Genomic DNA, 26575 nt, shown 5'->3' on the forward strand with positions numbered 1-26575 from the left:
TCTCTAAACGGCCGTCACTGACTAATCCATTTCAAATATTTACAAAGAGTTTACTATACCCCAGAAAGGCTATTTTGCTATGGGTTGCGGGAGACTGTCGAATGTGAGAGATGCAAGAAGTGCCCGGCGGATTTCATGCACATAGCTTGGCAATGTCTGATAATCGCCAAGTTCTGGGAAAAGGTATTCCAAACACTAAGTGACATTACAGAGGTCCCTATGCTCCCAGATCCATTATTTGCTTTGCTAGGCTATACTAAGAAGATAAAAAAGCGTATCAGACGCTTGATTGAAATGGGGGTGTTAACAGCAAAACGCAGATTAGCCATGCACTGGTCGCGCGGCCCGCCTCCCACAATACAGGAATGGTCACGGGATATGCTGTATTGTAATACGCAGACGGAACTGTACAGTAAGTTGCTTCCCCCCCACAGTCGTCCTAAGAACTTCTCGGGATTATACCAAACATATCTTGCTGGGAAGTCCCTCTCGACCATAGACGCTACGCCCCGCGCGAAGAACACCTTGGGGTAAATGTTACTGTTATTTGATAAATGTGATACTGACGTATGTAACAAACCTGCTTAACCTTCCTGTTCTTGTAAATGTACTCTGGGTGTGATCGAACTGTGGTGCTATGTCCACTGAACGACTCCTCTATGGCTCCATTTAGTTAGAAAATAGTTTGCATTACTTTTTCTTTTAGTAGGCTCACAAGTCCATGCTTCAAGTTGGTGCATCTTGTAATGGTTGTATTTGCTATGAACCACCCTTTGGAAGCAAAACCTGTTTTTATTGTAATGTATGACCTATTAAATGCAACAATAAAAAAAAAAAACCTTTAAAATGAGGCCCACAATGTGAGAAAACGAAATGCCATTTTAATTGATTTAGAAAGCCATCCATGAAAGCGTGGCAAATTCAAAAGATAGAACACAAGAAAGTGAAGTTTGAGAGTGTTACTTCCATTCTTGAAAAATTCATCAAAGGCACAAAGAACAAGCATTTGCAATGCAATAGGTCTCGCATTTACGCGAGTTTGAGCTATTGACATTGCAAATAATGCCTTGCATTTTTGTTTTCGTTTTTAAAACATAAATAAAAAGGCATTGTCATTTACAATGCCAATAGCTTACACTCGCATGAATGCGAGACCTATTGCATTACAAATGCTTGTTTGGTATAGTTTTATAGCTCACACTCGGCCTAAGGACATTAGACCGCTTAACAGAAACTGACATACCGAGACAAAACATACACATTTTCAAACCTTTTTGGGCACAAGGAGATTAAGTGATTTGCCCAGAATCACACGACTTTGAGCAGAAGCCAGGATGTTGTCCCACTTCAAAGTCAGCAGCGCTTACCACTAGGCCACATCCCTTTTGCCGTGTCTGCATGCTGACTGATACACAAAACGAACATGTGGCATGCAAAACGTGGGTATATCGTGTGTGCAGTCTACCCAGATTACTGCATAGTGACCGGTACAAGGGGACGTGTGAAGAGCAGAACGGCGCGCATTGCCCGGTTACTGCAGGTCGACTAGTATACCAACATCACAGACCTACATTGCAGACGTATATACCTAGGCATTGTTCTGTTATCACTGCATGCTGATTGGCGGAAAAAAATTGAAATATGAAGCGCAGAACCTGTTCACATGTTTCCTTTACTTTTATTACAGCATTCTGGATGGCACACTGCACTTTCTTTCGAAGGGTAGAGCGCTGTGCATTGTAAGGTTTTTTTCTGCATGCCCGGTGACACGAAAGCAAATGCGAATTGCAGAAAGTTGTTCTTATGCATTGGTCTTTTACAACTGCAAGCTGGCAGGTACCCAACACAGGATTGAAGCACACCGGAAGGGCTGCGTGTGGATGCAGTGCTGAACTAACAGGGGCTGCTGCAAGGTGTGGCTGAGATGCAGTGACGGAGATGAGTGCACACAGTGTGCGCGTGCTCTGGAATTGAAGGAGGTGCTTCAAGTCAGGACTGGTCTCGGCCCTGCAACCGCAGGGCGGGGCTTCAGGCCAGACATAATCGCACTTTGGCAGGTACATACTGACCCTCCGCTCCGAAACAGCGGGGGGCGCTGCAGGTGAGAACTGAGGTGAGTGTCGATGGCAAGATGCTGGCATGGTAAGTGGGGCTGTAGGGGGCTGGAGGGTGTCATTAAACCTGTAGGGTGTTAGTACAGCTGATGTCTCAGAGTGAGATTAAGTCAAAGTGATACAAATGTCAAGACTTGTGTGCTACGCATTAAAAATATGTTCCTTAGGAATGCTATAACTATTACTATAGAGTTTTTTTGGGAGCTGAGGCTACAAATGTGATTCTCTAGCTCAATATAAGCAATGAATGAAAATTTGAGTTATCAGCATAGTAGTTTTGCACATCAATGCTTAAAGCAAACATGGCTTAAATTACACAGTTTTAGGGACTAATGGCTTCATTATTATTATTATTAGAGTTTGAGGCTATGTGTTTAGAAATCTAAATGCTATCGCAGCCCAACAATTCAACTTCTAGTGTATCAGAGCTTAAAAGCAAAAGATCCACCAATGGATTGCTAGTTTTACAGGATAGGAGTTGAATGGCATTTAAGATGAAAACCATATGATATGAAGGCTGAGTAGTCTCAGTGCTATACATTTCATTTATTTAGTTTCATACAGCACTGTACGTGCCATCAGGACTAGTCCACAAGTTCAAAATTAGGGACTAGAAGGAGTCTACGTCTACAAGGCATGACTACTATCCGATATCGTGCTCATGACACCATCAAGTCTTAGTCAATGGATAGTTTAGGTTTTTAGTAGTTTCCTGAAGCACATATAGTCTATTTATTTAACTGACTTGTAGAGAGCATGGCTACCTAAAAAAACAACCTGCATTTCCAAAAGCCAAGCATGATTGTTAAAGACGTGTTAACATCCATGTTTTGAGGAATTCGCCGAAAGCTGTAAGTGATTTGCAGACTGTTTCAAAACTTGGGTCCCAGATATGCAAATGCCCGACCACTGCTGGAGCAGAGTTTTCTGTTGAAAATTTATTGGGTTTTTTAAGCTCCAGTTTTGTCTATATGTTGAGAATTAAAATACTAATTTGTAATCATTAATTATTCGTTTTGTGTGAAAATTCTGTCTAACCAACACAATTAACAAGAGAAATTACACGTGGGAATGCATATATGTTGCTTAATAATAATGTGCAGGTTTAATTAAATGAATTATGCTAAGTGCTGTTTGTTTAAAGCACAAACCGCTTTTGAAATAACGTGTATTAATGCTTAAATATGTTGCAAAAGGCTAGATAATTACATACACATAAGGGAATTAGTGGGAATAACACTGTTTAATCATTGCGATGATGTAGTAACGTTGTTTGTGTTTCTTTCAATTAAGATGGTTCGTTTTGGCCTAAGGGAAAATGGCTGCCGTTTACAGCCTGTGCTCGAGTGAAATGAGATGACGAGAGGCCTTGTTGAAAGTCACCTGACTATGGCTTCTGCTGGAGTTTTGGAAGTTTCCATGATGACAGCGACTCCAGGCAATCGTCCAAATAACCTTGGAGGAAAAGAGAGCCACAATGAACTTTGTGATTACAGTGATGGTTTCGCTATGGTTCAGAGGAAGAACATTTACAAAAGTTACATTTGCAAACTCGAGTTTCCTTCTTCCGTCTTTTTTATTTTTGTGATTTTTCTGAGCGGAGATTTTCCAAATGTAGCGATGCTACATCCTTTCCTGCTCGCTCTGCTCAGCGGTTCAATGGATATTCAGAACATTTTATGTTGCGTTATTTTTGAAAGATTTCCTATAAGTATTGTTAGCCTAGAGAGGGTCTAAGGCCACTTCTTCCCAAACCTGCGTTGGTGAGGATCGATGCTGTGAGGACGGCGACTCGGGAGACTTCTACTGAGAGACCCGTCCTGACCCATTTATGACATTTAGCTAGAATAGGTAACTATGAGAATAATGATTTTGTTTTGATTGACTTTCCATTTGAACTAATTTTAGATAAGATACCATTATTTTAAATACAGTGTTGGTGGTTATTTCTTGTCATTTATTGAGTACTCTATTGTGATTATTGTTTAAATCATGACTCAATACAGTGTCAATTTGGTCTCATTGACCTCACTGTAGATGCAGGGTGTTTAGGAGGTTTCTCTCTCCATGGTTGGCATTGATAGAGTAATCTGAGTGTATGTTAGTGAAATGGGCCCAAGCGTATGGTGAGTGTATGTGCGTGTATCTGTGAAATTACTCTATCCGTGGAAGTAGAGAGAATTTATATGCCCTGATCTGCACCAATTTCCTGGTAGCAGAATTTGATGGTTTTGATTATTGTCTTGATCTGATTAGATTGCTTGTACATTGGCTTTTTGATTCATTGATTATTGATTGATGTTGGTATATGTACTAATATTATATGTTGGAGTCGTCGTATTGAGTTTTATGTAGTGCTTCTGGAACTTGGGAGCTGGTAGCAGTTCCGTAGTAGGGCAGAGGGAAGTATATACTGCTCTCGGGAAAGACGGGATTGTTGGTCCTGTACGTATGCAGGAGAAACGTGTGACAAATTGAAGTTGCGCGTCACATTGTCTGGGTTCGGAATCAGTTGACATCGTCGTGTGTTACTATTAGGGATATATCTCTGGTATAAAAGGACTGTGTATGATAGCGAAGGTTATCTGTGAAACTCTGGTCTTAAGTCCCAGGGATCCGTAAGGTTCGCCGTTAAAGCTTATCGCTGGAGAAGTAATAGGTATTCTCTGAGCTTGTCTGAAGGACTGGGCAGAGGTAAACACTGCTTGGTTAATGCGTGTTATAATTCTGTAGTAGGACAGACTGTTCGCTGTTCTCGGGAAGGCAGGATTCTGTGTGTATGTACTATATTTTCTTGTATGAAAGTGCGTGAATGTATGAGCATTTAATTGATTGTAAGACTCTTTGGAGCAGTCCTAGAGGAAACAGTTAATGAATGCATGATAGAAGGGCAGAGTAGAGGGATGTGCTACTGTGTCAACGAGAGTATTAATTCCGTAGTGAAGCAGAAGTGAGCGCTGTTTCAGGGAAAGACGGGATTCTTGAGAAATAGATTTTCTTTACTATTCTATGGTTAGCGAAACAGACAATGGAGATGTTTATATGTTGTAACTAATAGATTTTGTAAAATTTGACACGAAGTCCACTGAGAAGATTTTGTAAAGGAGGGGTAGACGAGTGACAGGAGACAGGAGCAGGAGCGACTGCAGCGACTGCTGACGTCATACAGACCGCGCTCTGATTGGATAGTAGATCAGAGCAGTGCTCGCGCTGGGATTGGTGCGTTGGTGTGAGCCGCGCAAGGATTGGAAGGGGTACAAGGTGACGTAGACGCTCCAGGATTAGTGCGTTGGTGTGAGTCGCGCTGTTATTGGATAAAATATCGTATTGTACAGTTGTATTACGGAAGGGATTAGAAAGTTTTGGTAAACGCTAAAATGTATTACCAAGAAGAGAAAAAGAAGAAATCCTTGTTCGGAAAAATTAAAAGATGGTTTGACAAGGATAAAGATGTTAAAACAAGAGAAGGTGAATTGTTACCTCCAACGAAAACGCCTGCATCCTTCATGGTTGCGAGATATGGGTATCATACCTGTATATGGTTGGAGAATTGGGCTAGGTATACTAAGGAAGATGGTGTCCTAGCATTCCCAGAACATGGTTCATTTAATCTGGCCGTGTTGAGAAATTTGCGGGAGAAAATGATGAGTCTAGAGCCTAGACCAAGGCCGACACAGTTTGAGGCTTTGGTGGAATGGGAAGAGGAAGTACATGAGCGAGAAAAACAGAGGTCTGGAGGCAACTATAGATACATGTTTGAGAGGAAATATGATTGTGAAACTCATCATGATCGAATGAGGAGATGGCGAGATGCTAGTATGTCAGAGGGATTATATCCTATGAGAACAGTTGACGAGAAAGAAGAAAGGAAGGGTACGGAAAGGGTTCCTGAGGCAGAAGTGAAAAGATATAGAGTTAATGATTATGAGGATGAGGTCTTGGATGACATGATTTACAAGAGACCACCTCCATATAGACCAGAACCAGAAGAGAGCACACCAGTTGCTTCTCCGATAAGAGATACATTGCGTATCATTGAGACAGAAGTTGTGACACCTGAATTGAAAAGTGGTAACCCTTTCAGAGAAAGAGAGAGAGAGAAAAGATGTGGTGATGAGAATACGAGAGAATTAGCCAGAACTACATCTGAACTGACTGAAAAGATTAGAGAACTGACGAAGAATCTAGAAGCTGTTACGGTGCCTGTAACCATAGGTCCGGTTATGCCTGTTTTTGATAAGCAGAGGACGGGTGAAAATGGTTTGGTGGTTCCATATGTTGGGAATAAATTGACAAGTTTGGCTGGTCCCTCAGGAGAGTCAGCAAAAAGGACAGAAAATAATGATGATTTGAGACAATCCAGACGTGACACATGCAGTGGAGGATTAGAGGTACAGTCTAATTCGAGATTGGATGCTAGTGATACTAGTTGGTCAGGGATGCCAATTTTAGAACCACAGAGGATGCCAGAAAAAGTGGTTCCTGTGAAAAAAAACTACTGAAATAACAGCTGAAGATTTGAATGATTGGATGAGAGTCCTTCAAAAGAGGGATAAAGATTCCCAGGCAATTGATGTGGCCAGGTTACGCATAGAATTAGAGGAGCTTGTTGTAGGGACAATTCCCACAGACATTCTAAAAAACCATCATGATGGAGAATTATTGTTCATGTGCAAAAACATTACCTGGAGAGCTAAAAATACACATGACAGGTTAAGAGCAATAGCGAATGAACAAGGAGTAGACATTGATAAGGTGAAAGCTTTGCAGAAGTCTTACAGGATGGATTTCACGGACAAAGATATTGAAAATCTGAATGGTGCTGGTAGAACAGGACAGATTAAGGAAATGATTGCATTGTTGCGAAAATGGGGTGATGTAGAAAAATCGAAGGATAGGTGGTACAAGAAAAGGGAAGAATCAGTGGACAGGACTTATTCAGCATTTCCTGTGAGAGAAAAAGAGAAAACAGTGGATGCTTATCCTATGAGAGAAATACCTGGAGGAGGATATGTACATGTTCCATGGACCAGACAGGATATTTTATCGTTTACGAATGATTTCCCTCGACTGAGAGAAAAGCCCGTCGAGTGGTATAGGCAGGTAGACAGGTTTGTGAAATTGTCAAAAGTGCTGTGGATTGACCTGAATAGTCTGTTTGATATAATTGTTCCAGCAGACTTGTGGGCTGAGTGTAAAATAGTTGTAAGTTGGCCTACTGAGGAATATCCAAGAGATCAGAGAACAGGAGCAGCAGATCCAGAGGTAATGAGGAAGTGCGATCAGGTGATTGTATACCTGAAAAGTAAAGTTCCTCCAAAAGAGACAGACTGGGTTAAGATAGATCGAACACATCAGGAAGCAAAAGAATCAGTTCATGCTTTTTATGAGAGGCTGATACTGGCTTTTAAACAATTCAGTGGGGATGAGCACCTGGGTGACAAGGATTTGAGTCATTTTGTATACAGATTTGTATATGGCCTGAGATCTGAGATTAGTGAGAGAATTCGTGAGCATACAGTGGACTGGCAGAGTAAGAAAATAGATGAGATTCTGAGACATGCAAAGTACTTCAGTGATGAAATTGAAGCAAAACAGAGAAAGCTGAAAGAAAAGGCAATGTGGGCACAAGTGAAGGTTGCGGAGAGACAAGAAGCACAGTTGGTGGAACAGGCAAATAATCCAGGGAATAGGCCCAGATATGCAGGGAAAGGAAAGGGGAATCTGGAGGAAGCTAAGAAAAAGTTCCCTTGTCACAACTGTGGCCAACTGGGACATTGGAGATCTGAATGTACCAATCCACCATTAGCGAATAATGAGAGTAAACCCTTAAATCAACAGGTGCAGAACGAGGGGAATAATCAACAGCAGCAACAACAGAAGGTTGTGAGACAGCAGAGCCAAGAGCCAAAACCGCCCTTGCCGCAGAATAGAGGGTCACAAAAGTATAACCAGGATTCAGGATTCTACAATGAGGAGCAGGTAAACAAACCAAGGCGTTCTAACCAGGTGCAACAGTATTTGTTAAAGAATGAAGGGAGTGAGTCTGAAGGTGAATATTGACGGTGCCGAGGAGAGGAGGAAGAGTGCATACTTGGTGCAACTCTAGAAATAGACCAGGCAGGACCATTTGTGGATGGGAAAATAAATGAAGAAAGTGTTACTTTTTTAGTAGACACAGGTGCGACAAGATCAACTGTCAGGTCAGCAGATATTAGAAATCTTCCTCTCTCGGATGAAGCAATCCAAGTAGTTGGTGTAGCCAATACACAAATCAAGACACGTCTTACTGAACCAGTAAGGGTACAAATAGGGAAATTTTCAGACATGCACAGATTTGTGGTCTGTGACACTAGTCCAGTGAACTTGTTAGGCAGGGACCTGCTATGCAAGATGAATTGTACAATTTTTTGTACTCCGGATGGAATAGCTTTTGAAACACAAGATGAGGATGTTTTGTACCGAATGACTCTAGATAATAGAGAAAGTGAGATGGTTGGTACATATGCTGTGTTTAATCCAGAGGATTTGCCTCAAGAGCTGAGAGACACAGTGAAAAAGACAGTTTGGGATTTTACTGGAGAGGATGTGGGATTGATGAATAATGTAGATCCTGTGAAAATTTCAGTGAAAGAGGGAATTACTTATCCTAACATTCCTCAGTACAAAATGACACCAGAAATAATTGAAGGAATAACTCCTGTAATTGAGAAAATGATTCAGCAAGGAGTTTTGAGAGAACTACTGAGTAGCCCGTGTAATTCACCGATAATGGGGCTAAAGAAACCTAATGGGAAGTTTAGGATTGTACAAGATTTGAGAAAGGTTAACAAAATTGTGGTGGCATGTTGTCCCATTGTGCCAAATCCGTCAGTGATTTTGTATCAGATTCCACATGATGCTGAGTGGTACACGGTGATTGATTTGTGTCATGCTTTCTTTTCAATTCCATTGCATCAAGACAGCCAGCCGATTTTTGCATTTAGGTTTGGCCAGCGTATTTTAGCATGGTGTCGAATTCCACAGGGGTACACAGAGAGTCCTTCGATATTCAATCAGTTATTGAAAAAGTCATTGGAGAGTTTGATCATGCCTGAAAACTCAGTACTAGTGCAGTATATTGATGACCTACTTGTGGCATCAAAGACACGCGAAGCTTGTGAAGTAGATACCATAGCTTTACTGAATCATCTGGCAGATGGAGGGTTAAAGGTATCTCCAGCCAAATTGCAATTTTGCAAGAAAGAGGTGCATTATCTTGGACACAATATTGAAAAAGGTCTGAGAAAGGTGACTGATGACAGGATCAAAATTATCAGGGGAATGAGAGCCCCAAGGACCCAGAGAGAAGTGAGGATGTTTCTGGGGATGGTGGGTTATTGTCGTCAGTGGATTAGTAATTTCTCCCTGATAGAAAAGCCACTGATTAAGCTGACAAAAAGTGAGATGAAAGACCCATTGGAACTAGATGGAGAACAAATGGCAGCATTTGAGGAGTTGAAGAGCAGAATGTGTGAAGCCCCTGCTTTGGGTATGCCAGACTATGAAAAAGAGTTTGAGTTGTACTGTAGTGAGAGAAATGGATGTGCACTTTCAGTGTTAATCCAGAAGCATGGACAACTGAGAAGGCCTATTGCGTACTTCTCATCGACACTTGTAGCTGTAGGTTTACCAGGTTGTTTGAAATCTGTAGCTGCAACATGCAGAAGTCTGGAACAGAGTGAGGGAATCATAATGGGATATCCTGTATGGGTATTCGTACCTCATAATGTGGCAATTCTTTTGACGAGAAGCAGAACTCAGTACATGTCACATAGTCGGCTGACTAAATATGAGAAAGTCATTCTGCTGGGAGCATCAAATGTGACTCTTGAGAGATGTGTGAATGTGAATCCAGCAACATTATTGCCAGATAATGAAAGTGTGGGTATAAAGACAGAACATGATCACAATTGTTTGGATGTGCTTGATTACTGTACAAAACCGAGACCAAACATAAGAGATCTTCCATTGCCTGAGAGTGATCATGTGCTGTTTGTGGATGGATCATGTCTGAGAAATGATGAGGGTGTGCTGAGTGCAGCATATGCAGTGTGCAAGGTTTCAGAAGTTATGGAAGCTTCACCATTGAAAGGAGTGAAGTCTGCACAAGTTGCTGACTTGGTGGCATTGACGAAAGCTTGCAAAATTGGGAAAGATCTGAGCGTGACTGTGATGACTGATAGTCAGTATGGATTTGGAGTTGTGCATGATTTTGGCCAGCTTTGGCTACAGAGAGGTTTCTTGACGTCGAGTGGGACTCCAATAAAGAATGCTGAAGTGATTGGAAAATTACTTGAGGCGATACAGCTGCCTAAAGAATTAGCAGTTGTAAAATGTGCTGCTCATGGACAAGGAGATGATTTTGTAACTCTTGGAAATCGTTTCGCAAACGATATAGCACAATATTGTGCTAAAAATAATCACTCGATTAATAGGGAACGAGAAGGGGAAATGTCTTTTTGTTCTGTGATGTTTACTAATGTCCTAGAAACATGGGATGAGGTGAAACAGTTGCAGGATGAGGCAGGAAAAGAAGAAAAGAAAGACTGGATCAAGGCAGGTTGTGCCCCAAGAGAAACAGATCATGTTTGGGTTTATAGAGATGGTAGACCAGTCATGCCAAACTCTATGTTGTCAACAATGGCAAGGATGTATCATGGCCAGGGACATTTGGGAAGGGATGTGTTATATTCTGTAGTCAATGTTAAGTGAGCCTGAGTTATTCTCTTGCTTCTTGTTATGTGTGTGTGATGTCAGCTCATGATGTCACTGTTAGAATGTTATAATTCAATTGGGAGAGTCTGACAGATGCTGGAGTTGGTTGGCAGTTCAAGAGCTGTGTAGTCCTGCTATCTCAATAAATTCACTTTAATTCAACTGGATTCTGAGTGAATTACTACAGAAATTTGGCGACGAGTTGACTACACAGCAGAACCCACGAGAATCTACTATCAAATCTAAAAATTTTATCGAATATATCGTTTTTTTTATCAAGACCTTCCAGTTTTCAAATCTAAAAATTCAACTTTACCTGCACGATGGATTTCTATACTTCATCTAACACTGCTGTTACACCGCAGTAATTGTCTCCTGATTTCCTGCGATCCTGGATCTCTATTCCTGATTTACGATCCGTTACTTCAGGTGAGGGCAAGCTTCTGCTGTCTGCTGTGTCCTCATTCTCACCATCTCCAAAGGACTAGTACCAGTGATATCTCTAAAGGACAAGGACCTGTGAGTATCCCTTGAATATTTTTATTTGGAGGTGTGCGTGACTTTTTGGAATTATCGCCATACCGGCGCTTGGTTAGAGAGAAGCCTGGTTAGAGAGGCTGTTTCTGTTCTCTCGCAGCCTTGCGTTACCAAGTTTGCAGTGTTTTCACCCTTTTACCATGCTCAGTGTTTGAAGACAATTTGGGAGCGCTAACGTTTTGCTTCGTGTGAGCTACCTCAGCGTGTCCGGACCGAGCAAGTTGTGTTGTTTTGAATCTGCTGCAGCGTTTGCTTCTCGTGTCGTCCATTCTTCACGTCGGCTGTTACGCGCGCATGTGCACAAGGGATTACTCGAGCTGTTTACACGCGCACCATGTTGTGGTTTTCACTCGAGCATGCGCTTAAAATATCAATGTCATAGTGCACCCTGGAAACATCCTGGTTGTTGTGTTTCCCAGACAACCGTATCCGGGACAACGAACGTCACAAAGCACGTCTTCTAGTATCGAAGTTTCAAAGTACCCTGGAAACATTGTTGTGGTTGTGTTTCCCGGACAACAGCGTCCGTCAATATCCAGCTGACAGTGTACGTCACAGACCACGTCTTCAAACCATTGAGTTTTGGTTATTTCTTTGACTACTGTTTCCTGAAGGCATTTGCTTCAACCACGCTCATTGGCTGACCACGCGAACATCACAGAGCAAGTTTAGAAGCCATGGAAGCTTGATTGTTTCTTTTACTACTGCTTTCTGAATGCATTTGTTCCAACCACGCTTACATGCCAACCACGTGTGAACTTTGTTTTGTCAATCACACGCGCGAAGGATTACTTTGCCAACCATTTGACTGAAATGTACACATTCAAAGTTTTTTTTTTTAACATGTTTGTTTATCTTCTGTTTATGTTTACTGTCAAATAACTTATTTTTCTTCTTTAAACAGGTTTCAATTTACTGTTAGTTATTACATTTAAAAAAGAAAATATTTTTTTTTAATATTTACATATACAGGTTTGGTGGAATTCTGCAAACTGTATCTTATATGCAATCCGGTGTTTGTGTAACTAATATTTAACATGTCAAGTATGCAGTCAATCAATGCTCCTCCTGCCTTTTTGGAAACTCCTGGTGAACCTCCTGTCAAATGGGATGTCTGGTTCGATGCTTTCGAGACTTATTTGGGTGCAATAGGGGCACTACGTTATCGTCCTGAAAGGAAAAAGTATCTACTTTTACACTCCTTAGGATTTGAGGGTAGATCAATATTTAAACATCTACCTGAGTTGCCAGACAATGGGGAGGAGCTAGATGAATATCTTATTACGGTAGCCAAACTAAAGACCCGCTTTGACAAACAACCCAGTTTGATTGTGTTAAGGCATAAATTCTTCAAGCGTAAGCAGGCTGAAAATGAGGATGTAGATGGGACATTTCTATTCTTAGGAAATTGGCCTCAGTATGTTGTTTTGAAAATTTCTCAGAACAACTTATTCGCGATCAATTTGTATGTCATGGGAAAGACAAACACATTAGGCAGAAACTACTTTCCATGGACAATCCTACTCTTGATGAAACAATCAAGATTGCTAAAAGTATCGAGACTTCCCAGGTGTCACTAAAAGAGCTTGATGATAAACCAGTTGAAAAAGTCAGTTTTGTTGGTGGTGTAAAGAAGGATAAGGGGAAAGTTGGGAAAAATGTTTCTAAGAATTTTGCTAATAGCAAATCAGATTCTGTTATACCTAACAATGTTTGTTTACGATGTGGTAATGCATCACACATCAAGGGTGGGAAATGTCCAGCGTTGAATTCTATGTGTAATTATTGTAAAAAGATGGGTCATTTTGCATCTGTTTGCCTCAAGAAGAAATTTCAGAAAAAATCGATAGCATGTGTGGTGGAATCTGCTGACGAGTCAGATGAAGATATTATCTCTGTTGTTCATGATGCATGTGCTGTCGATGAAACACATATACCTTTAACGGGTGATCCTTCATCTTGTGTTGACCCAATAGTTGAAATAGTTGTGGGTGATAAAAAGCTTAACCTTCTTGTAGATTCTGGTGCTAGAATCACAAGGATTACCCAGAAACTATTTCATGAAACTTGGGGAGACAGAGATTTGTTCCCTCCTGATAGATCACCAGTCTCGTATGAAGGACGGAAAATTGATTTGCTAGGTTTTATTGAAGATTTCTTAAGTTTCGAGGGAAGAATGATAAGGGGTAAAATCTATGTGGCAGTTAAGGGTTTGAATATTTTAGGGTGGTTTCACCAAGGTCTTTTTGGCATGATTTTAAGACCAGGAGGTAAAGAGCAGGTGTTGCTTGTCACTTCTGATGGAGTGTGTACTAAGTGGAAAAATGAATTTCCTTCTGTCTTTAGCGACAAACTGGGTAAAATTTCTGGTTTCAAGCATAAAATCATTGTCAAAGATGGAGCTATCCCAGTAAAGCACAAACTTAGAGGGGTTCCTTTTAGTGTTCGTGAGGATCTTAACAAAGAACTTCAGACACTCTGTGAGAAAGGTATTATCGAACCCACGGAGTCCTCTCTTTGGTTGTCTCCTTTGGTTGTCGCTCGTAAAAGGGACGGACAATTGCGTGTGTGTGTGGACCTTAGGTCACTCAACAAAGAGATTTGGGTTGACTCCCATCCTTTGCCAAGAATATCCGATCTATTCACTTCCATTAAAGGGGCTAGTGTGTTTTCAAAGTTGGACCTGGCTAGTGCCTATCATCAGATAGAGTTGCATCCTGATTCTTGTGCATTAACGGCTTTTGTTTCTCCTATTGGTACATTTAGGTACCGGAGGATGCCGTTTGGATTAGCCTCCGCGGCATCTGTATTTCAAAGGGTCATGCAAAACATGTTAAAAGGTGTGGAGGGTGTCATTGTCTTTCAAGATGATGTCCTCATTTACGCTAAGGATAATGATTCACATGATTCAATTGTCAGACAAGTTCTTGAAATCTTCAAGAAGAGTGGAGTAGTACTCAAAACTGAGAAATGTAAATTTTCTTGTAGCGAGGTTGAATACCTTGGGCATTTGTTGACTCAAGAGGGTATAAAGCCTAGGCAGGGATTGATTGATGCAATTTTGGAGGCCCCTGTACCAGAAGATAAAAAAGGTGTAAAGTCTCTTTTGGGGCTCTTAGAGTACTATTCTAAGTTTATTCAAAACCACGCATCAATAGTTAGGCCCATTAGTGACTTGTTAAAGTTTTCAAGGAAGTTTGAGTGGTGTGTCGAGTGTGACCAGGCATTCAGCAAAGTCAAAGAAATTTTAAGAGATAGTGATGCTCTCACCCCATTTGATCCAGATCTATCGTGTTGTGTAACTGTTGATGCCAGTCAGAAGGGTCTGGGTGCAATACTTACACAACAGAATGGAAATGTTGAGAATACTATTGCATTTGCTTCAAGGGTGCTTAGCAATGCAGAAACGCAGTATTCTGTGATCGAGAGGGAACTGCTTGCTTGTCTATGGGCTATAGAAAAATATAGACCTTACATTTTGGGTAGACGTTTTAAGTTGTTAACGGATCACAAACCGTTGGTTGCCATATTGTCTGCGGGACCCAGTAAGTGTTGCACTCCAAGAATCACAAGAATGGTTAGCAAACTTCTTCAATATCAGTTTGATATTCGTCATGTTTCTGGAGGAAAGAATGTCAGGGCGCACTTTTTGTCTCGTTTTCCTCAGAGCAGTGGACACAGTGAAGGGACCAGTTTTCAAGATCTAAATGATGAGGATAATGAGGATTGTTTGGTAGCTTCAATAGATATTCCGGTCCTTGCTGTTGGCTCAGAGTCTGATTGGAGGACAGCATTGTTGGATGATTGTCTTCTTCAAGAAGTGTGCCAGTTTGTCAAGGATGGGTGGCCGAGTGAGAAATCGTTGTCTGCATTGTTACAACCGTACTGGAAAGTTGAGTCAGAGATTTCAGTAGAAGACGGCTTATTGATGAGATGTGACAAGCTCATTCCACCCCATTCCTTGAGGGTCAACATTATTAAAGAGGCCCACGAGGGACACCTGGGCATCACTCTTACTAAACGTAGAGTCCGTCAGGATTTTTGGTGGCCCAGGATGGATGTTGAGGTTTCCACTATAGTTGAAAACTGCCTGGTTTGTCAGACATCTGAGAAGAGTTTGAAGGTCTCAACTCCACCTTTACACCCTATTGAATGTCCTTCGGGACCTTGGGTCAAAGTGGGTATTGATATCATGGGGCCGTATGATTCTTCCTTTGGGTATGAAATACATTTTTGTAGTAATGGACTATGCGTCCAAGTGGCCTGAGATTAAGGTTGTCAGGGAGGCCAACTCTTCATCTCTGGTCAAATTTCTCAAGGACATATTTTTGAGGGAAGGTTTCCCACAATTCCTGGTTTCTGACAATGGGACACAGTTTTTGAGTGAAGAGTTTGAATCTTTTCTTATGCTCAGTGGGATTAAGCATCTCAAAAGCTCATTGTATCACCCACAAACTAATGGTCTCGTTGAGAGAATGAACAGGGTGGTTGGTGATTGTGTCAAGTGGGCTGTTAATGGAAGGCATGATGTGTACAAAGCTCTTGAGAGCATGTTGTGGTTCTATAGAACTACACCTCATTCGTCTACGAAGGTTTCTCCATTTGAGTTATTAAGAGGTAGGAAGGCCAATACGAGTTTCCGTCCAGGCTGGATGGGAAAGTGGGTGGACTCACTGTGTGATGTTGAGGTACTCATGGGTAAGGTTAAAACAAATTCTGATAATACTCAAGAAAAAGAGAAAGCATGGTTTGACAAAAAGAAAAGTGTAAAAATGGTCTCTTTCTGTGGGTGCTTTTGTACGTATTAGGAGTCCTGTACACATCAAGAAGGGATGTTCTAAGTTTGGACATCCGGTCAAGGTCATTCGTATTTATAACAATGTTGCCCAGGTTGAGGGTGGTCATTGGTGGAATTTGTCTAGACTTATTAAAACTAGGTCTGATTTGTCTTCTAAGAAGTCAGGTGCGTCAAGCAAAGTTTTTACCTGTTCTAAGGATACTAGTGTGTCAAGCAAAGCTTATGGATCTTCCAAAATACTTTCAGGTCAACGTAGGAGAAGTTCCAGAATTCGTGTTATTCCTCAGACTTCGTGACTAGTGTTTTGTTTTTTTTGTATTGTATAATGTGATTAGTGTTTAGTTTAGTTTGCCAGAAGGAAGGGAGGTATGTTATATTCTGTAGTCAATGTTAAGTGAGCCTGAGTTATTCTCTTGCTTCTTGTTATGTGTGTGTGATGTCAGCTCATGATGTCACTGTTAGAATGTTATAATTCAATTGGGAGAGTGACAGATGCTGGAGTTGGTTGGCAGTTCAAGAGCTGTGTAGTCCTGCTATCTCAATAAATTCACTTTAATTCAACTGGATTCTGAGTGAATTACTACACACCCATCCTCCCTCACCCATCCTCCCTCATGAAGATTATTACAACATATAACAACGCAGACTAACACTGCGTACTTTGGGGAAGACTTAAACTGTCAAACTAGCAGTGACCCCATCCTTCCCCCTGAACATTTGAAATACATGTAGTGAAAGGTGAACACACCTGACGACAAACACCCGAGGCCAGAAACAGACAACAAGGGTGAACCAACACTACACATACACGTGTACCACAATATGGACCACATAGAGGATACACACAGTGAGGCGCAGGGCGACTTACACACGACCACAACTGAAGCGCAGGGCGACTTACACAGGACAACACGTGATGCACAAGGCGACTTACACACACAACAACATCTGAAGCGCAGGGCGACTTACACAGGACAACATGTGACGCGCAGGGCGACTTACACACATACAACATCTGAAGCGCAGGGCGACTTACACAGAACAACACGTGATGCACAAGGCGACTTACACACACAACATCTGAAGCGCAGGGCGACTTACACAGGACAACATGTGACGCACAGGGCGACTTACACACATACAACATCTGAAGCGCAGGGCGACTTACACAGAACAACACGTGAAGCGCAGGACGACTTACACACAACACAAAGAAGTGGGAAACCACCCACCAAGACCATAACCACCCTCACATAAGAAAGGGATGCGATGATCAGGTCTTTTACACAGACTTGGTACAATGCAAAGTTCAGGATGATTGCAGAAAGCATTTGTCAAAGATGTTTGATTTGCCAGCAATTTAACACTGGGAAAAAGACAGTGGTGAGTCTGGGAACGATAGGCAGAAAAGGTGGTCCTTTTACGAGAATGCAGATTGATTTCATTGAAATGCCACAAGTGAACAGATTGAGGTATGTTCTAGTGGTAGTCTGTTTGTTCTCGAGGTGGGTGGAGGCCTATCCGACTAGGAGAAATGATGGAATAACAGTGGCAAAGTTACTGTTAAGAGAGCGGATTCCTAGGTACGGGTTTCCAGTAACGATTGAGTCTGATAGAGGTGGACACTCCTATAATGAGCTCATGAGTTTGATTTGTGAAGCATTGAGCATACAGCAGAGGTTACATTGTGCTTACAGACCAGAGGCTTCTGGCGTGGTGGAGAAAATGAACGGCACAATCAAGAACAGGATTGGTAAGATGTGTTTAGCCACTGGAATGAAATGGCCTGATGTCTTGCCTCTAGTGCTAATGACTATTAGATCTACTCCAGATAGAACTACTGGTTTGAGTCCACACGAGATTTTGATGGGACGTGCAATGCGTCATGCATTTGTGCCTGTCAATAAGTTGATGACAATAACTGATGACATGATTTTGGATTACTGTAAAGGCCTGGCTGGCGCAGTTCATTCTGTGTTTCACCAGGTTGGAGGAGACGCTACCACACTTGAGAAGAAGCAAGCTCATGATCTGAGTCCAGGGGACTGGGTGAGGATTAAAGTGCACAGAAGAAGAAATTGCTTGGTTCCAAGGTGGGGAAGGCCAAGACAAGTCATTCTGACTACGACAACTGCAGTGAAGTGTGCTGGTGTGAAAAACTGGGTACATGCAAGTCATACTCTGAGAGTTCCAAACCCAAAAGATGGGACTGGTAAGGAGTATTTTGAAGAGTCAGATTCCAGTGATGATGAAGAAACAGAACCAGTGAGAAGGAATCGGAATTTTGAAAGAGCTGAAGGAGAAAGAGAGTCAGGTGATTCTTTCTTTCCAGGAGAAGCTTCAAGAGAAACATTGAGAGTTTCAAAAGGGAGATCAGATTCTGTGAGAGAGCCTGAAGTTCTAACAAGCAGTGGAGAAGAAAGAAGAGAAAAGAGCAGTTCCGCAGAGACTACTCCTGAATCAGATGAGGAGGTTGAAAATCCACTTGAGATTACACCTGAAGAAGCAGGGTTAGAAGAAGATAGAGAGGGACAGATTGCGGAAGACCCCCGAGGAGGTGTAGGGAACATTCCTGATAAGCTAGGTGAAGGGACAAGTAGACAGCAAGAAGATTGCGTGTTGGAGACCCGAGGAGGGACAGAAATAGGGAAGTCTCAAACAGTGGTGAAAAAGACTGTGGAGCGAAAGAAAACTGCTGAAGAACAAGAGGCATTTGAAACAGAATCGGATGAAAGTGAGAATGAGAAATCAGAGGGTCGAGTTCTGAGAAAGAGAACTTGGATTGGAGAAAGAAATAATAAAGAAACAAGACCGAAAAAGGTTGTGAAAGGAGATCTTTGGCCTAATAACAGAGTAAAGAGGCTGAGATACAGACTGACAAGAGCAAATACCTCGAAAGCTGAACAAGTGAATGAGGTGTCGAGTCAGAATTCAGCAAAAGGTGAAAAACGAAAAGAGTCGAAAGAACCAGAGGAGATCAAAAGGATAAGAAAACCTAACCAGAAGTATAGGTCGCCGGAATGGACGTACGTGGCACTGTCTGAAGGTGAAGAGGCAGAAAGTCAGGGAAATCCAGAGGAGACCTTACGTGAAGTGGTTGAGGAAGATACAGGTGAAATCCTGAAAGTAATCTTGACTGACATTGGAGAAAAGTCGGGTACTGAGGATGATGTTGGAGATTTAATACAATTTGATGTTGAAGAAGATGAAGTGAAGAGTGATGAGTATCCAAATTGAGTGAACAAAAGAAATCACTTGGAGAAAAGTGAAAAGAAGAAAGTCTGAAAATTAATTGTTTGAAGTAATCCAGAGTTTTAGAAATTCCAGTAGTGGAGTAGTAGAGGCGAAGTCAAAAGACACGGTCAAAGTAGTAAAATGGCTAACATAGAAAATAATCAAAGTAGATGTGCCTTCTTGAAAAGATGGTGTAGAATGTGCTGTTGCTGTACAGGATTATTAATGCACTATGGGGTATATTAGCTTTATTAGTTACTTTTAGAGTTACAATAGGTACATTTGAGATACACACTGAGAATGTGACTAATGTAGAGAAGAATTCACAGAAAGTAGTTCCAACTAGAATTAGTAATACTTACATACATAAAGATAGGTCAATTAATGATTTTTCTAGTAATGTTTTTTCAAAATTGTTATATGAATACGTGAAGACAATGGAAGTAAGGGATTGCTACGTATGTATGCAGTTACCTGCATCCGTTTCAGAGGGTGTTACTTATCACCATTTACCAGCTACGTATGGAATTTCATGTAGTGTGTTGAGTAGTGTTTTTTATTTGTTAGGGAAAATAGATTATGTGATGTCTAACAAAGATAATATTTTTGGGCAATTGCCTATGAACAAAAGGCTGAATCCAGCTAAAGAAGCTAACATTTTTGGTGAGATTTTTATTGAAAAAGAAGAATTAACATTAGATTACATTTTTAAGAACAATTTAACTTGCAGTTTGAAAGAAGAGGAGAAGGCTTTCCTAAATATGGTAGAGGAAAGGAGAATGAGCATGCATGAAAAGGCAGGGAAATACAAAGTGAGTGAGACAATTTGGGACATTGAGATGGGGAAAGAATTGAGAAATGGGGCTAGTCCAACTTTAGCTCTAGATGCACCACAGAAGGGTAAGTTATGTATTACAAGAAAGAGATCCCAATATGATACATATTTTGTTGGGACTAGTGAGTGTCATGATACATACTTCATTGCAACAGGATGGGGTTTCAAGGGAGGAGAAGATCCAGTTTTCCCAGGAGTGTATTATGTTTGTGGGAACAAGGCTTATTACAGGTTGCCTGATCATTGGTATGGCACGTGTTATGTGGGCCTGGTCTTTCCAAAGATCTTTCATATAGATAGAATAGAGGATGTAGAACATATTAATTTACTAACACGTTTTAAGAGAGAAACTTGGTCTGAAATTGTAGGTGATATCTTTGGAGCTTTAATTCCAGCAGTGGGAATTTCTTTGAATGCATATGGAATTAGGAAACTGTCAACAGTGGTGGATCGCTTATCGACAAATACCGCTGGAGGGTTTCTTTTTGGTGAATACGGAGATGATTGCCGTACGTGCCATGTCTATGCAAAATCGACTTGCCCTTGATATTCTATTGGCCAAGGAGGGTGGGGTCTGTGGAATGCTGAAAGTTCAACATTGTTGCACTTACATTCCTGATGAAAGCAAAGACCTAAAGGTCTATATCAAAAATATTACTGATTTGCATGAAGAATTAGTACCACTGGAAGCTGAAAGTATCTGGACCAAAATAGCTAATAAAATAGTTGCTGTTAAGAGTTTTATTGCAAAAATAGGTAGTACTATTATAGGTAAGATATTGTTTCCTTTAACATGTGTAATTGTTGCTTTATTGATACTAAGATTGGGGTGTTTGTGTTGTAAAAACAGGGGAGGGAAAAAGAAATTAATCAAAAGAAATATTGAAAAGAGAAATAAAAGGTCATAAAGAGATCAACAAGAAATAGAATTAGAAGAATTGAGGGAGAGTGTTTACTTGGAAACGAAGAGGGATGATGAAAGGGAGTCTGGTGTGTAGTGTTGTGAAAAAGAAAAAAGACATTTTCAATTTCTCCTAAAATGGGACTAAATTTTTTTTTTGGGGTTATTTGGTGATAATATCACCAAAGGGGGATTGCTGGAGCAGAGTTTTCTGTTGAAAATTTATTGGGTTTTTAAGCTCCAGTTTTGTCTATATGTTGAGAATTAAAATATTAATTTGTAATCATTAATTATTCGTTTTGTGTGAAAATTCTGTCTAACCAACACAATTAACAAGAGAAATTACACGTGGGAATGCATATATGTTGCTTAATAATAATGTGCAGGTTTAATTAAATGAATGTTGCTAAGTGCTGTTTGTTTAAAGCACAAACCGCTTTTGAAATAACGTGTATTAATGCTTAAATATGTTGCAAAAGGCTAGATAATTACATACACATAAGGGAATTAGTGGGAATAACACTGTTTAATCATTGCGATGATGCAGTAACGTTGTTTGTGTTTCTTTCAATTAAGATGGTTCGTTTTGGCCTAAGGGAAAATGGCTGCCGTTTACAGCCTGTGCTCGAGTGAAATGAGATGACGAGAGGCCTTGTTGAAAGTCACCTGACTATGGCTTCTGCTGGAGTTTTGAAAGTTTCCGTGATGACAGCGACTCCAGGCAATCGTCCAAATAACCTTGGAGGAAAAGAGAGCCACAATGAACTTTGTGATTACAGTGATGGTTTCGCTATGGTTCAGAGGAAGAACATTTACAAAAGTTACATTTGCAAACTCGAGTTTCCTTCTTCCGTCTTTTTTATTTTTGTGATTTTTCTGAGCGGAGATTTTCCAAATGTAGCGATGCTACATCCTTTCCTGCTCGCTCTGCTCAGCGGTTCAACGGATATTCAGAACATTTTATGTTGCGTTATTTTTGAAAGATTTCCTATAAGTATTGTTAGCCTATAAGTTATTGTTAGTAGTCTAAGGCCACTTCTTCCTAAACCTGCGTTGGTGAGGATCGATGCTGTGAGGACGGCGACTCGGGAGACTTCTACTGAGAGACCTGTCCTGACCCATTTATGACATTTAGCTAGAATAGGTAACTATGAGAATAATGATTTTGTTTTGATAGACTTTCCATTTGAACTAATTTTAGATAAAATACCATTATTTTAAATACAGTGTTGGTGGTTATTTCTTGTCATTTATTGAGTACTCTATTGTGATTATTGTTGTTTAAATCATGACTCAAGACAGTGTCAATTTGGTCTCATTGACCTTACTGTAGATGCAGGGTGTTTAGGAGGTTTCTCTCTCCATGGTTGGCATTGATAGAGTAATCTGAGTGTATGTTAGTGAAATGGGCCCAAGCGTATGGTGAGTGTATGTGCGTGTATCTGTGAAATTACTCTATCCGTGGAAGTAGAGAGAATTTATATGCCCTGATCTGCACCACCACCACCACGGGTTCTGTTGATTTTGGGAATTATGCAAGCTCCTGATGGCTAGAGCGAAACGAGCGTTAAGGTGTATACCAAGTATTCCAATGTTTCTGTCCTTGAGGCTCTTGGCTTTAGATAAATCGGATCAGACTAACTTGATGACCACAGGGTCTCTCAAAGTGTATTGATTTATAGCGCAAGTCACACACTTTCCTAGGGCATTTTGGGGCTTAAATGGTCCAGACTCTCAAAGACCTCACTCAACATAGTTTGGTCGTCTGGCTGGTATGTCGGCTTAAATGATCTTAAGTATCAAAGTGCAAGTATTTCATTTCTCAGAAGCCCAATGCGTCTAAAGGGACAAGGATCTAATAGTTTGAAAGCACATATGCCTAAAAAGCTTTGGTGATCCGTGGTTGTCAGGTCTTAGAGTTAACCATATGACTTATTACTATAAATTTCAGGCTTGTCAGGACAAGATATTGCGGGTCTTAGACCATGCAGTCACAGAACTCGCGGTCGACTTTTAAATAACAGACGATGGCCTCTTCTTTTTATGGGACTTTAGTTTCACAGTTTTAACCTTAGTCAAAAGATTCTGTTTTTGAGTCCGAAGCTTCAAATGGGCTTAATATCACTAGAACTCGGCAGGCCAACAGCTTTAGAAACAATCTTAGGTCAAATCTTAAAACTTGGATGTCTCATCGATTAACGTACTCCTGTCTCACTTACGTTTTGGCTAGTGCTTTCAAGGGAAATACAGAAGTGCAGGTCCTCACTATTAAGTGAAGTGCCGATACTCTACCATTAGATATACTGCAGTAGTGCTGTAAAGTGCAGGTATTCTCCCTTTCAAATTAAAAAAGTGCAGGTACTTGGTACCGGACAGTATCTGCCAATTTGAAGCACTGGTTTAGGCATACGATTAATGATTGTAAGGCACAAAACATCGCATGCCTAAAGACTGGAGGTTCTTAGCAGCAAAAACCCTGCGCTGGAGTCTTGAGCCTTAAGGCCTCCGGACTTTCAGTGCTCTATGTTCTGGGAAGGGGTATAGGGATGGATAAAAGGTGGGAGGGTCGCGGCGGCGCACAGGCAGATCTCACTGGCTGTTTGCAGGATCTCACGGCGCAGACCGCTCGTGTAGTCGATGAGCTCCTCCAGGCTCTGCTAGCTGTGCTGTCCGTGGCCCGAAAACGTATGCAGCACCTTCTCCAGCTCCCGCTCCACCGTCACCCACTAGTCCATGGTGGGCTCCGGCAAGGGGAGGGGCCGGCGGTGCCTGAGCCTTGCCAGGGACCTCGCGGGGGCTCTCGCAGTCTCCCTGCACCTCTCTATGGCTCATAAGTGTTTCATGCTTCCCTGTGGGGCACACGAGGGAGGAGAGTGGGGCCTCGTGCAGCACCGAGTGATGCCTTGCGGGGGGGAGCAGACGGCCTCGCGCACTGTCTAGCGACGAGTCTCTTGAGCGGGGCCTGTGTCTCGTGTGTTCTGTGATGAAAACTGTCTCACGCGTGCCGTGACAGAGCAATTGCCGTGTTATTGTTTTCACAGATGAGAGATGGGGCTGAGTTCCAAGTTGACCTGCTTAGTTTGGACAAACCATTCTCACGTCTTTTAGGGTGACAACCGATAGGAACATGGATAAGACAACTTTTGGAGTTGCATTGGGAAGCTGAAATGTAAATCATAAAGAAACCGGCAGCGCAAAAGACCCACAGTTCGTTCTCTTCACGTGCAATACTGCATGACGTGAAACACCCCTCCAGTTCCATTTCTGTGCCACGGTCCATAAACTACGCCCTCACGGAAGTTTGTCCATTGAAACAGTCCTCGTGAACTAAACTCTGCACACACAGCTCAGCGGCAGGGAATCAGCTGACCCGGGGAGAGGCACAGCTGAGATAACAAACCATAAATCTGGGCGCGCACCAAAGCAGAATAAAAAAATAAATAGTGCTTACTGACTAAATGAAGGACACAGTATAATGCCGCAAGTAAAAGATCCAGTCCTGATGGGCAGTCCCAAAAGGAGACGGGCGGTAACAAGGAGGGACTAAGAAGCCTCATTTTCAATCGGAAGCCAGCGTTTACCATGGACGATGACGCCAGCCAATGAAAAATATGGTCGGGGCTTCCACTCTACTTCTAAAACATACCCTGCTGCAATATGCCTCGCAGAGTGAGCAGCGCATGCGTGCTGCAACGCTAGGCGAGACCTAAGAATGTAAAGTTTACCCATGGGTGTAGCAGACATTCCTACCGTCACTGTCCCAAACAGAACCTGGCCAGTTCCTTTTCATGAACCTTGGGGTGTCTCTCTGCCCTTATATAAATGATGCACATTGGTCCCACGCACGCTGCCAACTAGCTTAACGCTCGTAAGCACAGCGCTTTTTCCTGCCTCCTAAATGTTGTTAGTGAGCTGTGCATTCCCACGTAGAAGAATGTTGAGAATAGACGTTTCTAGATAAACAGGATTTTACTGACTGAAAGAGTTGTATTTAGAATCCTGATTGTGCGGGCAAAGTTTGTTTTGTTAAACATGAGTAGAGAAGAGATTAAGAATTCTTAGTATCATTCTCGAGTTTTTAAGGGAGTGCTTTGTGTGCACTATCTCGTTTTTAAAACAGAGTGCACATTGTGTCAATGTATTACAAATGACCGGAGCTGCGCTGGTAGTTTACATAGTGGTTCAACATGGCAGAAGTTAGCACAAGAAAACCTACATTCAATTCAAGGCCCGTGATTTTAACGCTGGATTAAATTGCTAAATTTGGATGCAAATGTACTGTTTAAGTTCACTGCAGAGGATATTGATCATGGTTTTCTTTATGTGACAGAGGCACGAAGAGGAATAGAGAAAAGTTGCGCATTTCAGTGTGGTACAATTGTAAAAATTCATTTTTAACTGAGAATAATTCAGAATCCATTTTGAGATGGGTCGGGTATTCTTCTCAGGTAGCACCGAAGAAAGTGCCAAGCTGAAGAAGGTGTGAGCACTGTGAGGTAACTTCGATATGCAAATGAACCGGTTTAAAACCCCAGCAGATGTTTGAAGACCCCTATCTTGGCTTAGAAATGAATGGGCAGCTCTAAACTGGAGTATAAACCTGGCCAATCCTAGATTAAAAAGTACACAAAGAGGGTTGGGAAAAATGACAACTGGGAGAATAATAGATCCACAAGTATATATGGGTGAGAGAGTGAGGGCCGGCCAGAAAAGAGTGGACTTCCAAGAATTTGAAATAAAGTAAAGCAGAGGGGGAGGGTAAAATTAAACTGCCCAGTTTAATCATCCAGGTAGAACAATAATATGCAACTTATAATATGCAAACAAAAAGCTCTTGGTCTATCCATATTTTACCAGAAAGCCCACATACCTTGAAGCTTGCGCATGGCTTCCAAGCCCACAAGCAGCCCGGTGCCCGTTGCTCCTGGTTCCTTCAAGATCACCCAGGCTCAGAGTGCTAAACTGTGCAATCCCAATGCAGAAGCACCACAAATGAAGGTGGCAGGTGTGAGTGCGCCATTGTCTTAGATCAACATGAGCGAGGCAGCCAGACTGCAGGGAGGGGGTGGTGTTAATCTCGAGACAATATGATCATGGAGACGAGATTCAATATGGCATTTAAAAATACAGTCAGTGAGAAAGGACTTGCCCCATAAAGGGAGTTAGTGATCACAAGTTAAGAAAAACATGTACATTTGTTAAAATGTCAGTACAAAACAGAATACTGAAGAAATACGAATGCAGTAGTAGTGTCTCATTAAATCACCCAAAGTACAATGAAAAGCATTGCGATGAAGGCAATCCGTCACAGGACTCTGCAATAATGAGCAAAATCAGGAAAATAAGACTAGGTTTATATGTGCAGCAAATCAATAGCAAAAGGGACGGCATCCCTAGTC

General features: G+C 41.6%; 1 protein-coding gene across 6 annotated transcripts in view; it reads right to left on the reverse strand.

Moving 5' to 3' along the window:
• The window catches only part of LOC146869487 (RNA helicase MOV-10-like), a 567813-nt gene that overhangs the window by 69818 nt on the left and 471420 nt on the right, over positions 1-26575 (reverse strand). The window lies entirely within an intron of this gene.

The sequence above is a fragment of the Triturus cristatus genome, chromosome 1_1, assembly GCF_964204655.1.
Source record: "Triturus cristatus chromosome 1_1, aTriCri1.1, whole genome shotgun sequence".
In the NCBI taxonomy this organism is placed as follows: Eukaryota; Metazoa; Chordata; class Amphibia; order Caudata; family Salamandridae; genus Triturus; species Triturus cristatus.